Source organism: Biomphalaria glabrata, chromosome 10 (assembly GCF_947242115.1).
Source record: "Biomphalaria glabrata chromosome 10, xgBioGlab47.1, whole genome shotgun sequence".
NCBI classification, from domain to species: Eukaryota; Metazoa; Mollusca; class Gastropoda; family Planorbidae; genus Biomphalaria; species Biomphalaria glabrata.
The window spans coordinates 36745831-36763553 of record NC_074720.1 but is presented as its reverse complement, the minus strand read 5'-3'; positions in this window follow the sequence as shown (position 1 = coordinate 36763553).

Below are 17723 nucleotides of genomic sequence, written 5' to 3'. Positions count from 1 at the left end.
GAGGTCCGAGAGACGACCAAAACGGGTCCGCAGAAAGATGAAAATTGATTATAACTAACATTTCTACGATAAAAGCCAGTTTATCTGATCGGATCATTTGAAAAGTCATCAACTCGTCCCGCGTCTATTACGTAATATGTTACGACTACTTAAACATTTCTCATTTGAATATTCCTGACCTGGTTATTGAGCCCTTTTGCGCGTGGGCAAACTCAGATTTAAACCTCAGATGAATCCTTACTAATACAGGAGCGGCTTATTGAACTATCCACAAACGGAGAATTTAAAGCATTGTTCAAACGAGGATACTACAAATTCTGGTTACAAAATCATATTCCAAATTTATTTAGCTTTTTCACTTACGGGATTCGTGTTCAAGTTTGGACTATATAAAGGGCTCCCCGGGAAAAAGAAAAAAGTTTGAAAACCTCTGGGCTATAGGACAGAAAATTTACTAGTGTTAAAGACCGACGGGAAGAGGACTGGAAAGAAATGTTGCTTATAAAGGACAGATTTTCTAAAGAAAAAAAGTTGTCTACTGGTTAAAAGACAAGTTTATTTGATAAAGCGGCCTTTATGCACACTCTTTCAAAAGAGAAATTGAAAGAGAAATCTATGTTCATTACCTCTGCTCTAGTGACTGCACTTGTGTGTTTGGACTTAATAGCAATAGCCGTGCTAAGTCTGATTTCCAGTTCCTAAGCCCATTTAGTGGAGAGGTTCAGACATGAATGCAAATCAATGAACAGACATTTTTTTAGCGTGTCGACAGAATACGGAAAAATCTGGCTAAGTGAAGTATTTTAATCCTCTATCTTTTGGTGTAGCTTTCAGCGCTGAAGAATCATTGATGTAAGTTCTTTTGTTCGTAGCAAAAATAATGTTTGAGTATTTACTTGGCAACAGTATTTTTTTTAAATATAGTGTCTTTAACATTGACCCAGTCTTTGACACTGACCCAGTCTTTGGCACTGACCCAGTCTTTGACACTGACCCAGTCTTTGACACTGACCCAGTCTTTGACATTGACCCAGTCTTTGACATTGACCCAGTCTTTGACACTGACCCAGTCTTTGACATTGACCCAGTCTTTGACATTGACCCAGTCTTTGACATTGACCCAGTCTTTGACATTGACCCAGTCTTTGACACTGACCCAGTCTTTGACACTGACCCAGTCTTTGACACTGACCCAGTCTTTGACATTGACCCAACACTGACCCAGTCTTTGACACTGACCCAGTCTTTGACATTGACCCAGTCTTTGACATTGACCCAGTCTTTGACATTGACCCATCTTTGACATTGACCCAGTCTTTGACACTGACCCAGTCTTTGACACTGACCCAGTCTTTGGCACTGACCCATATATATATTATACCTAAACTGGGTGAGACGATTAACACTATACAAAAGATGGCGTGAAAAAACTTCAAAAAGCTGAAACAAGATGTTGGTTTGTAAGAAGTAAAGTATTTTTTCAAGCCCAACATATGAAACATAATACTAATAATCATTATAATGTTTAGTTCGAGTAATTGAACATCATATATATGGGCACACTCATCTCAAAAATATTATTTTGCAATTTTTAGATCCAGAATCTAGATCTGTAAAAATCTAGGTTATCAATCAATTTAGAACTCTTAAGATCTAGTCTAGCTCTACAATCTAGATCTGCAATCTAAAATCATAAGGTTATTGAATCAACAGGTTTGAATTATTTAGATCTAATATTGTCGAAACATATCTCAATGAAAACTAAAAGGAAATGACTTAAATGACAGATTTGCGTGAATTTATAGTTCTATCAGGGCCGGTCTTAGGCCACTGCAACGTATGCGGCCGTAGTGGGCCCCGCGCGAATTCTAGGTGTAAATTATTAAAATAAACAATTCTAATTTATCATTAAAGGGTTTCTGGAATTCTCCTGAAATTGTAAAATATACGAAAAAGTCATGAAAATCTCCTGAAATTATTAAGATCTTCTGAAAACTGATGCAAATCTCCTTAAAAACTGACAAAATTTTAATTTCTTGGTGTCATTCAATATGATCCTACTAGCAATTTAAAAAAAAAATTATGATAAGGCGAATTTTAACCAAAACAAGAAGTTCAAATTCTTAATTTACTTTAATAGTCACTGGCATACAAATATAGATCTAAATCTATGTCGACCTCTTTAAAAAAAAGCAAAACAAAAGCGATATTTCGCTCGTCGATAGTAAATCTCTAAAAGCAGATTTGAATGTTTATCAGTATGAATAAATTGAAAAGAAGAATTTATTTTCTTATTCAAAATCTTAATTTTCACTTATTATCCTTATCACAACTCAGACTAGGCCCCGCGCAATCCTCCGTTTCGCATTGGGCCCCGCAATCTGTAGGACAGGCCCTGAGGAGTTCTATATTAAAATCCGCAAAATGTGATTGCATAATTTCTAAACTTTGAAAACTAAAAATCATTACTTTTCTAAGATAGAAAAGAGCGATTTCCAAGATTCAGTGGGCATTCTCTTTGAGCTTGAAAAAGAGTACATAACGATCGGATACGAATTTGTCTTTGTTTTTCCGTCTAGGTATAATATATATAGGTCTGTGGTCCTTGAGTTTTATTTTGTCTATTTATTGAAATATCTCAACAAAATCTTCCTCTTTTCACTTTCTTTCGTTTTTCTTATGTTCTATTTAACTATTACGTCGTCACCATATTTATTTCTTTTAATTTTTTTTTATAACACCTCTATTCAAGTCAGATCTTCATGGAACCTGCAGAAACCTGGATCCGGAAACCTGGACGGCTGATTTAAAAAATGGCTCTACCGATTTTCCAAGAAATTTAACAGTTGGTGTATATCGCTAAGAAAAGAATTGCTCGCTCGTTGGCCGCACGGCGAAAACTCTAGTTTGAACGTATTAATTTTTCAAAATAAAAAAATAAATAAATGTAAATTTGGTTGGAGACTATATCTAGGTCTAGAGCCAACATGGTGTAGTCAGCCATATCACCGTAATTATGCGATAACTGAATAAATTTAAAGTTGCTTCAATTTTATTGAAGTTTATAAGCGTTGCTTATATTTTTACGTAAATCTAATATATAGGCCAGTTACATCTCGATTCTACACCTAGAAGTAGATCTAGACTAGATCTTAAGAGTTCTAAATCAGAACTTTAGGTCTAGAGTTAGATCTAGATGTCCTAATAATGAACATACCAATAAATAGTCGCAAATGTTAGATCTTGCTCGCAGGCCGATAGCAGCTGACGGTGTTACGGGTTTGATACTCGAACTGATCAACACATTTCTTAAATTATTTTTATTTTATTTTATTTTATTTGAAGTTTAATAAAGGAGATATTGTGTTAAAAAAAAACACTACATTTTAAACATGTTTTTCTTGTTTACTCTCTTGCTGAATTTAGTGCAGAACGTAGACCGGATCTTATACAACAAATTGACAACAAACAGCAGATTACTTTGGTTAATATTGTTATAACCCTATTCGCGACGCAAAAGGGTTAACTGTGTGTGATCAGCTGACATTGGTGACACAGGCCAGCAATACAGTTTAGCGTGCTATATTGGAAGGCAAGGGACAGTACTGGCATGAACTTTGCACGTGAATAGCGCCCGTGTTTTGGTCATCTGATCCTAAGCCTGCGCAGACCAGACACATTGTGTAGGAAAGCGGCAGTTCAAGATCGGAGAGCGTTGAGACCGGGACTGTTAGTCAGCCATGACGTCGGTCCGGGTGCAGTCCTCCAGTGAAACGTACGAGTCCAGGAAGAGACAGTAGAGTTATGAGTTTAGTACAGTGATATACGGTCTAACGTTGTAGCAGTTGATTGTGTTGCCAATTGTGTCGTATTGGCTGTTTGGTTTGACCATTATTAAAGTTGATTGTGTTGCCAATTGTGTCGTATTGGCTGTTTGATTTGACCATTATTAAAGTACCAGATTATTTGGAGCCTTGTTGTCAAGTTCTTGATGTGTTGTGTTGTGTTTAGCAGTGTTTACAGAAGGCCTGAGTAGGAGAGAATCGTAACAAAATGGTAAATGCAAATCTCCAGCAGATGACAGCATTTAGGAGAACTAGCTCTCTGTTACTACCAAACTCTTTCACATTGTGGGATAAAGTGATAGATCTTGAACTATTTATTTGTCCATTACATATTCCAAACATTTCCCACTTTCTGTGTTTTTTTTTTAATATTTTTTATTAGATGGAAACAGACAAAAGGTAGAATATAGATACAGATAAATAGATAAAGTGGCGTACTCAGGGGAGGGCGGCTGGCGCAGCCGCACCCGGACGCCGGAGCGTAGTTGTTGCCATAATAGGCATTAAAACACTACATTAAATATCATAGTTCTGTCATTACTTCCGTTAACTTCGTTCACATTCTATATAATTTTTATAGTTCTTACTGGTGACTGTTCTTATATAAATATCTATTGCACTAAAAAGAAATGGGGGAGCACCGACAGAGCTTAATGCCTCGAAAGCCAGCACCCTCAGTACGTGTAATGGAGTGTGTATGTATTTCTATGGTGACAGTGGGAAGATGTTAGCGACTGGTTGGTGATTATGCAGTGTGAGTGATCTAAGACAAGCGGTGTTGTCATCTGTCTTGGTAGGACAGACCACGCCAGAACGCATGACTGAAACGTACTGTAATAACTGGAGGGAGGCAACTCAATGAGACATAGGTGTTTATTTACACGAAGACATGACTAACACATAGGACATCTGCCTTGAACACAGCATCTTCATCTCGGCTCTAGACTTAGGCGGAAATCGTTCTCTCCTCTGATGTCAACATCCTTCCTCGTCTAGTCACTAATAGTGAGCACATTCTGCACTATCTTGGATGACGGTGTGCATAGCAGGGTTATAACAGTACATTTTACTGAGAATACCATTTTATATTATTACGGTACTAATAATATTTTTTTTTTATTTATTGCATTTCATTTCAAGTTGAATTTGTTTTTAGTGTAATAAAAGTTATATTTTGTTTTGTTGACAAACGAAGTTATTCAAGCCATTTCAAGTTTTACATGTTAAAATATAATATTCCTACAGCGGTTAAGTTGTCTACCAGAGGTTCCATGCTACAAGTCAACGACCGTCTACAATAGTACGCCACTGACCAAATGAGATGATGACTTGATTACAACAGCTGGAAAACCAATGTCTTGGCAGAATTTAAGTTATTGGTTAACATGCATGACTAGATGCATGACGCGTAGGACGTAATCATCTTCCTTTTTGAAGTAACGTCTGTATTATATAAGATAAGATAACAGCCGATGTCTGTAGTGGAAAGAGGAAGAGAAGAATGATATAAGTGATCTAAACTAATATAACTACTAAGAGGGCTCCAGGTGACAAGATCTAGATCTATAAGCTGGCTGATTATATTCTTCGTGATGATTGTGGAGTTACATTTTGTACAATAAATGTGTATCTGTTAGTAGTTTGACCCTTTAGGTATGAAAGATGAAAATTATACATCTTTTAGTTGTTTTTCCTCATGTGTATTAATATTTTTCAATATGGTTAGTTGCTTTAAAAATTATTTGATCATCTGAATTTGATAATCTGACAATTTAACTTTGTATAGATACATACAAATGTATTTTAATAAAAAGATTTCCAGTTGTTCATCTTGCATTTATTTCTTATTTACATTTTTTGTATAGATAAATACCTTTCCACGTAGCAGATTTTAAACTTTGCTTTGGTGAATATCCAGATCACCAGGCATATTATGACATATCTGAACATATCGATGTGGGACCGTCAACATGGGTATTACTTTACTGACAATCTGTGATAATTTAAATATTGTAATTCACTAACTACACAATGTTGGTATTTGTTAAGTTTACTATGCTATTGTTGAAAAAATAATCTTTGGATGTCAATGATTATTTATTATTTAAGATTTTAAAAATGTATTTATTAGTTATTTCCCTTGTTGATCACTATTAGTAATTTTGTTTAACTCCCTTACTACGATCATGTAAAAACAAATACTGTTAAGAGTAGGCTACTAAATTTTAACAATAGGAAACAAAGAACAAACCTTACTTACATATTTATACATATCCAGGGAACATTTCGTATAGGTTTTCTTAAGTCTCTAATGAACATGCAAAATTACACACAACTACACGAAGGACGCAATTATCATCTTTTTTTTTCTTGACTCAAGCTTATGTTATTTATAAGAATAAGATAATATTATATTTCTGTATTACTATTTTAACTGTAAAAGAAAAATGGTTCGGTTAATAAAACCTTTGTAGTTCATATTGTTATTGAAAAGCATGTTTGTATATGATCATTGTATTGTCTTTCTATTTGTATGTCATTACAGGTTTGATGTCTCTACCATTCAGTGCATATTTTACCCAAATACATATTAGAGTACATCAATATACTAAAAGATATAGGCCTAATAAAACACTACCCTCAAAAAACACAAAAAAACAAAACAATATACGATGCTAAAATTCTCAGAATGACACAATGATAGATGATAGAGGTGTATTTCTTTTTCCATAATCTAGGATCTATTATATATGTATTTTCTTTCCAAGTATCATCAAAACATGTAACAATAGCCTGAATCTAGCCTGAAAACCGATGAAGTAATAGAGTTAAAGTCTCTAGTTAACAAGAGCGGTTTTGAACAATTGGAATAGATTTGACAACGGATCTTTATAATCTTTTTTAACGACCGTATGTTATTTATATGATAAGTCCTGATAAGCTGGTGTAAAACTAATAGCAAAAGTAATATAATGTGAAAAATATCGATGCATAGAAATTATAGGATATATCATAAGCTGCGAAGAAATGTAATTGACGACCCACATAATATTTAACTCTCTCTCTCCGTTATTATTTTCCACGTTCCTATAGGATTATTCATTTTGCTCATTTGTGTTTTCACTACCCTGTTATTATTAAACTTCAATTATTTTGTTGGTATGTAATCAGGAAATGTTATATTAGGTATATAATTATAGGAGAATGCATGCTCTTTTTATCTAACACAAATAACAATTTATAAAACCAGAAATTAATTAAATTAAATAGGGTCAAATCAACGTTGGTATCCTCAGTTAAGAGAGAATGAGTTAAACTTTTAAAAAGTTCAGTTGATCGATCCATTGCACAGCTTTACACCATCTAAATAAATCAAAACAAAATTTCAATAGATCAATACTTACTTTTCAATAAACCAATACACAATTTCAACAAATCAATACACAATTTCAATAAATCAATACACTATTTCAATAAATCAATACACAATTTCAATAAATCAATACACTATTTCAATAAATCAATACACAATTTCAATAAATCAATACACTATTTCAATAAATCAATACACAATTTCAATAAATCAATACACTATTTCAATAAATCAATACACAATTACAATAAATCAATACACTTTCCGCATTTATAAATATTAACGCCCAAAGCAATAAGTTCAACGAAACTATGGGAATTTTTGGAAGAAGGAATTTGCCATTCTCAATTCTAAGTACAGGTATCTGTTATTTGTTGTGGAATATACAAACGAGAGTGGCAGAAACAGCTGAGCTCTTTTTTAATAATCCTAAAGGTCTTAGAAATGTACAAATTTTTCTTATTATTTGAGTATCATTGTTTATAATATACATTTTGTTACGATCTCTACTAATCAGGCCTTCTGTAAACACTGCTAAACACAACACAGCACATCTAACACAAGAAATTGACAACAAGAGATTCAATAAACAATGTGGCGGTTTAATGACAAATACATCAACGACAGCCAATAAACACAATTGGCTTCACTAACTTCAAATACTTTCTTGTACAATAGAACTTCCTACTAAACACTACACGTCTTTCTCTGTCTACTTCTAGACTAGTACAGCTACATTTTCAAGGACTCACTTTCTCACACAGTCCTTAAAGGGTAACTCCGATGGTTTTGACAATCTATATTATAAAGTAGAATGTGAGGGGTATGTATGTATGTTACTTATAGACATCAAAACCGCTTGACCAATCTTGATAAAACTAGGCAGGAATGTTCCTTGGGTACCAACTTAGACCGTAGTGTATGTATTGTAGCCCTAAAACAAACTTAAGACCCTCAAAAAAAATAAAGTTGTCCGACTCTATTACAGCTATAGTATTTTATGGATCTAGGCCATGTCTACAATGTTGACATGAGAAAAGATAGAAAGGATTTAGACCTAGATCTAATTTTAAGAAATACACTTTGCGCAGATAGTTTTTTACTTTGACACATGAAAATACAAAAGAAGATCCATTGATTTCATTATATAATAAAATTAACTTTCAATTTTGTGTTTCAAAAGCATTTTTTACATTAATTAGTTCCTTATATCTGTGACTACAGATTTCCTGACGAACATTCTTTCATTAGACAATACCGTAATGAATCGCGTACTAAAAATTAATTCGTTTAATTGTTTACTTTATAATCCCATCCCTAGATCTAAAACTCTAATTCAACTCTAAGATGATAAAACTTCTCTTCGCACAGATAGTTTTATACTTTAACACATAAACATATTAATTAAAGTCCATTCATTTCATATTTTGATCAAATAAACATTCAAATTTGGTTTTCTAAAGCTACACTCGTTTACGAAAGCTGCGAAGCCGAGTTGAGATAGGCCTAGAATCCTAGATCTATATTCATTCATGAATCGCGTACTAAAAATTATTTCGTTTAATTGTTCACTTTATAATACCATCCCTAGATCTAAAACTCTAATCCAACTATTTTATCGTATAAATATATTAATTAAAGTCCATTCATTTCATATTTTGATCAAATAAACATTCAAATTTGGTTTTCTAAATCTACATTCGTTTACGAAAGCTGCGAAGCCGAGGTGAGATAGGCCTAGAATCCTAGATCTATATTCATTCATGAATCGCGTACTAAAAATTATTTCGTTTAATTGTTCACTTTATAATCCCATTCATTTAACAAAGCTATCGCTCTTTTCGTTTTTAATAGATAAGAATGTATCGACTTCGGGTAAACCATTTTCGCAAAACTAATTTTATTTTCGTAGCGAAAGAGAAATAACGTGAAAGGATCATTAGCTACGTTTAACATACATCTAAATCCAATCCACTAGATTATTCAAAAGCAAATGTTTTAATTTTAAAAAAAATGGATTTTCCCCTATTAGCTATTTTGATCTGATAGCTTCATTCACACTATTTTTACATTGACACATTCGCTTTACTTATTACATTATTATTTCGTTTAATTGTTTACAAACACTCTCAGTGACTATATCGACAGTAATGCGCAAATAAAGACCCGCGGGTCGCGGGTAACATATGTCTAGTTTTTGATATAATATGTGTTTTGATTTATAGATAATGAATATATTATTCTTTTTTTTTTATTTGCAAGAATAACTTAGTAATTGATGTTTTTGTGACATAATTTTTCTGCGCATCCAAAACAGTCAGATTTTCACTGAATTTCTGTGTGACGTCACGACGGTGCACTCAAATCCTATTGATACTCATTGATAGGGAGGCGAAAAAGAAATTATCTTTGATAAAAAAAAAATTTTCGTTATTACATCATTAAAATACTTTAAAAGAAATTTCTAATGGTGTATAAATTATGACTGTATGTTTGACCGTAAGAAAATTATGATTTTTGTGTGCTGTTTCGACCTAACATTGGTTGACATGGAAAAAGTGATGAGAGAGCTTGACGCTGGCTCAGCCGGCGAGACACACCCCCAAGGTCAAAAGTTAAAAAGTTGGAATTGAGTTTCGTAGACGATAGATCTACTTATTAAAAAAGAAATTTAAGAGTAGATCTAGTATTCGTAGTAAATTTCTAGCTCACAAATCTGATTTCATTTATATTTATGAACTTCAGTTGTTTAAAATGTCTCAGTAGTATCATTAATTGAATTCTTTGGCCTGGAAATCCAATGTATTGTTGGTACTGCACCTGGTATTAACTTCAATTTTTTTTTTAAATCCCATTTCCACAGCAATGAAGTTGCTGAAACAGCTTCTCTCAAAATGGTTTGAGCATAAACAGGAATTAGCTAATGCCTTTGTAAAATATTTGCTCTTCAGGCGAATAAATTTTCCCCATTTTCCCTTAAAAACTTCATCTCTTGGAAACAAATGAAAAGAGACACTAATTTCTGTATCAGCATACTTGCTGATTTTATCTTTGTGATTGGAACTACTGCAACAAGCTGAAGAACAATATTTAATTTTCTTCAAGTAGAAATAGAGGTTTATAAACAATGACCGATTATAAATCAACGTGGAGACTAGATCTAGCTGTGAAGCGTAACAATAAATGCGATCCGATAGGTCTAGATCTAGACTAGAGAGTTTATCGGTTATATAGGTCTAGATCTATATTTAGCCAGCACCCTCGTGACGTCACGTTTTTAAAAACTAAAAACATCTCGCAGAACCCCGTTTTTTGGGGGGCGTGGAGAATTTTCTGTCTAATTTATTAAATATAAAATTTTCCGAGCATTTAAATAAAAAATGATATAATGTTTACTATTACAACTTTTTACGCAGAATTTAAATATGTCAATATAACTAAAATTTGAAAAACTATCGGAGTTTCCCTTTAATGCTTGCGTCCTGGACTCAACTGGCCTTTCTAACACACTCTCTCGTCTGTAAAGGCTTTTTGGTCACATGACCATAACATTGGTCATATTACGTGCATTAGCAGTAATGTCCCTTGTTCACCAGCCCTTGACCTGTGTGATTGGCCTGAATCATGTGTGTCAGTAGGCCGCACACACATTAACCCTTTCAGTCCGCCACTAGGGTTATAACAATATAGAGGGAAAAAAGGAAATGATACAAATATAGATACTTGAACAGTATATCTATTGCACTACTCAAAACTGCAGGATTTCTGTCCAGGGCTTTTGCATGAAAGGATTTGAGCCTCTCAAGCTCTCACTTAAATAGAGTTTGATGATGATGATATAAATGAAATGAATATCTGGGCATTAACTATGGACTGATCGGTGTCGTCAACAGCAGTTCCTCCCTCTCCAAGCTGCTAATGTATCCAATAGAACTGCAAGAGTGCCGATACAGTTTGGAATCAGCAGCGTCGCAAGCTCTGCCAGGGTGTGATGCAAGGAACTTATGGGTTTCCAGCTCCTGATTTTCTCTCAGGATCGACTCCAGAAGCCCTTCCCATGTTTGGATACAGCTGTGAGGCAGCAGAGGTATGAATTTAGAGCTTTTCCTAGGTGGGTAGCTAGACAAGGCTAACGAGCCCCTCCTGCACGAAGCTTAGTTGATTAAGCTCCAGTTAATACGTATATAAATACTTTAATTGTATATAATAATAATAAGGCTTGTCTTCGAGTCCGAAGATTAATGAAGAATGCACTATTTCCCAGTCGCAACGCAGCCCCAGCTGCGACCTACATATTTTGCCACACCAGCGTAGGCATAACCATTGTCCGCCGGTGGTCGATTTAGATTTTCCTTTCGCCGTCTACGTCTGTCCTCGGCAGCGGATTTTTTTTTGGTCTCTAATGTGTAACCCGCGGCCTTCGTAGAAACTCCAGCTGTCTCATTTTGATGCGCCTGCAACCATCTCTTTTCTAGCATATAATAGTAGTATAATCCATTAATAATAAAATTGGTTGACTACCATTCCATATGGTAAGTCTAAGCTTTTCGATACTATACACTTAAGTTTAAACTCTGCCAAACATCATCCTTTGTCACTCTGTAGGACGTTTAGACTACAATACAATAATTTTCATTCTAGAATTCTAGACGCTTTGTCTAAAACTTAAAACAGACCTACAACAAACCACCAAGTTCTTCAACTTAGATAACGGAGGATTGGGGGTCTATCTTTTTATTTTAGGTCAAGTAAAGCACCATTGCCAACGACAGATCTTTATGGAGACACCTTGCTGCCCAATGCGCCGAACGGCGCGGGAGGACCTAAGTCTAAGTAAAGCACCCTTGTAGACCATTTATCACGCAGAGTTGATAGGATAAAAATAAATGTGCATATATCATCTGATTCTGAGACAGAAACAAATTGTGGTTAAATAGATTTATATCCGGGGGGGGGGGGGGACTGTCCGTCGTCACACATTTCTACTAGAGCAGCGGTCAAATCTCTGGGACTTTTGTTTGCCTTCCGTGTTCTGCCACCGACAGAAAGGAAAGATAACCGCTGAGTCCCCGTGTCTTGGTCTAGTCTGTTTATTGAGAGAAGTTTTTTTTTTTTGTTTTTTGATCATCCATTACGTCGCTCTGGGTTATCGCCCATTTCTTTTGTGAACTTTTTTTTTTTTTTGAGGCTGAGAGAGAGAAAGAGAGAGAGAGAGAGAGAGAGAGACAGAGAGAGAGAGAAACAGAGAGAGAGAGAGAGACAGATACAGAAGGAGACTGTCAAAGTAAAAGGCTAGTACGTGAAACAGATATAGTATTTCCCCCTCTCTTTCCCCGCCTCCGGTTCCACTCCTCTGATGGCTGCCTCTTCCTACCCCCTGTATCCTTGTCAGAACCTGCCTCGTTTGACCGTCCAGTTCGTATTCTTTTCCTTTTTATACTTCATCCAAAAAAAAAAAAGAGCTCTGGGTATCGCTACGACTCCTGAGCGCTTCAGAAGGTTTGTTTGTTCTCAGATAACGTATCGATACTGCTCCATTACTGGCTGCAGTTTTACTTCTATACCACAATGTCAATACCGCCCATTGACACATTCGAGTACAGCTTCACTGCTTTGAAATTTTGAAAGTAACCACCCCTTCACCTTTTGACTTACTCCCCCCCCCTCCCTTTTTTTTCTTTTTCCTTCTTCTTTGTAATGATCCCAAGAAAGAGAGATTAATCCAGTCAGTGTTAAAGATTAAGATATTAGCTATGATCCTTGCTGGTTCCTATTTTATAGGATGTTAAAAAAAATGTTCTCATGGACTCCATTCATAAATCTTGGCCTATCACTTCAGATGATTCACACCTTCTGTCGACGCTTCTTGTTAAAGTACAAAGTTTTCACCAACGTCTCTGTAACAATTTACGCTAAGAGAGAAAAACTTTTCCATTTGGAACTTCTCAAGGGATTAAAGAGGCCAATCCTTGATACACAGCTGGTTCACAGGTTGGACATCTGTAATCACTAGGGGCTGTTGCACTTTCACTCTTGTTTTTACTTCAGGTGTGTAACTCATCTACAATCCAGGACCCTTCCTTTATGCTTGCTCTTCATGCGGATCCAGTGCCACTTTTTCCCAGCTGCTAGTGTCGATTTTGATGAGCCTCCTTCCGCGTTTGCATACATACGAATACCTTAACTCTTTCTCTCCTAATTGACGATGCTAACGTTGATTTGACTCCCATTAAACTAAATTGATTTTTGGATTTATAAACTTTAATTTGTGTTGCTTAAAAAGAACATGAATTCTCCTATAATTCAATACCAAATAAAACATTTTCTGATAACAAACAAAAAAGTTTAACCCTAACAGGATAGCGAAAAACAAATGAGCAAAACTAATAATACTATCAGAACGAGAAAAATAATTACGGAGAAAAAGAGTTAAAAGTGGGCGACCAGTGGCTCCTCCACCTTCTATTAGATCATCATAGAGAATGTCTTGTGGCTCGGCCTTGTGGCATTCTATAAATATGTCCAAGCCAGACAACATTGCACTAGCAAGATTCAGCCTAGGGTTACCAGACACCTGAAAGTCACTTGAAGAACAAATATGAAAACAAAAGTAGTACACAAGTTGACGGGAAAAACATGAAAATACTTTTAAAAAAAAAGACAATACCTCCTTTATACAATTTATAGAGAGACTATTTTGCTCTTGTGGGCGCGGTGGCTTAGTGGTTAAGCGCTCGGCTTCTGAACCTGAGGTCCTGAGCTCGAATCTCGGTGAAGGCTGGTATTTTCAATTTCGGGATTTTTAGGGCGTCCCTGAGTCCGCCCAACTCTAAATGGTACCTGACTTTAGTTGGGGAAAGTAAAGACAGTTGGTCGTTGTGCTGGCCACATAACAACCTGCTCGTTAACCGTTGGCCGTAGAAAGAGGTGACCTTAACATCATTTGCACCATAGATCGCAATGTCTGAAAGGGTAACTTAACTTTTTACTTTTATTTTGCTCTTAAATAATGAATGTTAAGTTCCCCTAGTGATCTATAGGGTAGATGATGTTAAGGTCATCTGTTTCTTTGACCAACGGTTAACGAGCAGGGTGTCATGTGGCCAGCATATCGGCCAAACGAGTTTACTTAAATGCTAGATTTTTTTTTTTTAAATTACAAAATCAAAAGGAATACTCTTTACTCAGCCCCATACCGCCTTCTTGACCACCATCACCCCGAGACAAAAATCCTGTTTAAGCGAATGCACATATTTACTAGACTTGATAATATTCCAATGATAGGTCTTAGAGCTAGACTTAGAAGTCGATGCACAAAATTCTCATGAACCTTAATTTATTAAATTCTTCAATGAATGCGGAAATACCCGATGACGTAGAGTCCGTTCGACAAAATTATCTCTCCTTCTCTAGCCAAATTAAATTTATTTTTTACTTTGAAAAAATTATAATGATCAAACTAGAGTTTTCCTGGCCAACGGGCTAGTCAGTCTTTTTAAAACTATATACAGCAACTGTCAATTCTCGAGAAAAATCATGAGCGCCGTTTTCCAGAATCGCGTCCACCCACACAAAAGTTTCCACGAAGTTACACATTTTAATAAAAGGTTTCGTAAAAAGTACAACCAGAAATAAGGCTACGAATGAAAATGTCCTCCTTTGGTGTTAGCAAAGAAGCATTGTCAATGTTTGACCATGCTCACATCTGCAGTATTTTATATTTGAACATCTCTGCCAGGTATGTCAATCTGAACATTGAATAAAAAATACACTTCGTAAAATTCTATACGCTGCTAGTAAGATCATTGGCAACAAATCAAGTCAAAATTGAATAACTATTCGAGAAAAAGATTCTTAACTCTTTCTCTCAGTAATTATTTACCACATTCTGGTGGAATCATCAACGTTGGTATCCTCTTAGGAGAGAAAGAGTTAAGAGAGCTAGAAAATTAAAAAAAAAAAAAAACACCCATGGCAGAGAAAATACAAGGCCCCAATACAAGGCCCCAATACAAGGCCCCAATACAAGGCCCCAATACAAGGCCCCAATACAAGACACCAAACACTTTTGTTCCCATAGCAATTAAATCATTGATTCAAATGCAACTCTCTGATGTAAACTTCACATGTAATGTTAAGATGAAACTGTGGTAAGAACGTGGTTGTGTGTGTGTGTGTGTGTGTGCTATCGTATAACTCAGTGATGGGCAAAACTTTTTAGAAGAGGGATAAAAACTCAAAGGAAGCATTTTGCACACTATTATATCTTTTTATCTACAGAAGTTTAGTATCAGATTTAATGCTATCAAAATTAAACTCATGCGATGTATTGAGATGCAATTGTTTTGATAAAAGTTCGTCTTAATTCTTAAGAGTGAACTTAGGTTAATCTATCACAGCTTTTTCAGGTATCTTAACTGAAAAAAAAACTGCTTTCAAATGTACAAAGATGAAAACAATGCATTAATTCTCTGAGAATTACATATTAAATTTGCAAAAACAGGATTTGAGCTGATTTGAAAATAGAATTAGTTTTTTCTTTGTATTTTAACATTTAATTAGATTGCTCTCCCATTGCACGGTGCGGAGTTGAAAGAGAGCTTCCACGTCCCTGTCGATAATCCATGCGCCGTTCCTCAAGGGACCGTTACACTAATGGCGAGTCCTGCACGGTTAGCTTAGTACAACATAGGAAAATGGCGGAGGTTCCCGGTGTACTCGGCCGTCGGCCATGCATTCTAGTCCATGCTCCCGGAGTGCCAGATATGTCGGATATAGCAATGCTTTACAAAGGGATTGACTTGGATCTCTTCCAGACAGAACGGTTGTTCAGGCAGGCTTACACGCCTGGAGCTCGAAGAGCCTTCTGCTCAGCTCTTTTGACAATCTCAGCAGTACCGCCCTTCTGACGAGAATCTTCTTAGGAATGTTCAAGATGACTTTGAGGTCATTTGTCAGTTTGTCATCCTCTCAGTTGATATAACAGCATGGTATATTGTTATTTTAGACAACTTCCATAAGCGTTTAACCTCCAAGCTTAGGATTCCATATTTTCTTTGTTTTTCAATTTCGGATGTAGTCCTCTTGACAGTGTCCACTAATACATTTTCTGATGATGTGGCAAGTCTGCAGCAGTACCGCCCTCTGACAGGTTATTATTATTATTATTAAAACGATTTTTATTTGTTGAAAATCCGTCAAAAAAAAGTTTTTTTTAATCATTTAATAAGTATGGGCTTGTTAATATATATGCAGCTTATCAGTGCTATCTGGCAAGCCAAAAATAGACTGGATTAATAAGTTGTGCATGTATTTGTCATAATTTCATGCGTGTTAAATTTTTTTTTCTTTTACTTCCTTCACAATAAGAAAAAAAAAATCTCTTTTATTTTTATCAGTGATACTAAATTGACTAGTTGATTTAGTTCCTGTCTTGAGTATCTGTACTCCGTGACATGGCGTCCAGGACCTCGGGAGAACTGCCCTGCCTGTTGGAACAATAATCCCTCAATAGACAAAGGGATGTCACTCGGATTAAAAGATATCGCCTTAACCCTTGTTTATTGTTCCTGACGCCATATATCCAAATCTATGCTGAATCTATGCCCAAATTAGATTTATAGTCTGCTGTCACAAGTTATAGATAGGACCTCCTATCAGTTGGTGTGGGCTAGAGGACCTAGGACACGAAGTTTAAATAAACGTTGGAGAAGAAAGATAGAGCGTGGGGGCTTCGAACTCAAAAGTCGGAAACTGCAAGGTCTGGATAAAGACAACGGTTAATGAAGATGCTATGCATAGACTTACAGAGATATAGACTTGACAACGACATGATTTTCCATTCGCTCATCTTATTAGAGATTTTCATGTACGGCGGGAAAACTATAAATAGCTTACTTTTTGGTGTATCCGGTGTACAGGAAGTGTTGATATGTTGTTTTGTTTTTTTCTGTTTGTTTTTTTAAGTTGTTTTTTTTTGTTTTGTTTTGTTTTGGGGGGGGGGGAGGGGTACTTTATAGCACTGAAAAATCAAATTTTCATTTTCTAAGATTTCTCGTTTGTAGCTCAATATTCTTTTTTGTTTTTTAATTTGGCAACATTGAAATTCAAAGTTGTCACCGCCCAAAACAAACAAAAAATCACTAAGATCTGTCGTTGGTATATTTATCTTATCGTCACATTATACTACAGAGTCCCGATAGTCCTAGGCGGATTTGGACCGGACCCATTTCGTATCAAGCTAAATTACTCCAAAAAATAAACATAATTATGAAATTCAACTTGTAATTACATAAACTGGTACAGGCTACAATGATAAGCACAAGCTTATTTGAGGAGGCGCGGTGGCTTACGGGTAAAGCGCTTGATTTCCGCTCCGAAAGGTCTTAGGTCCGAATCTCGGTGAAGACTGGGATTTGTTTAATTTTAGGACGCCCCTGACTCCACCCAACTGTCATGGGTACCTGACATTTGTTGAGGAAAGTTAAAAGAGTTGGTTGCTGTGC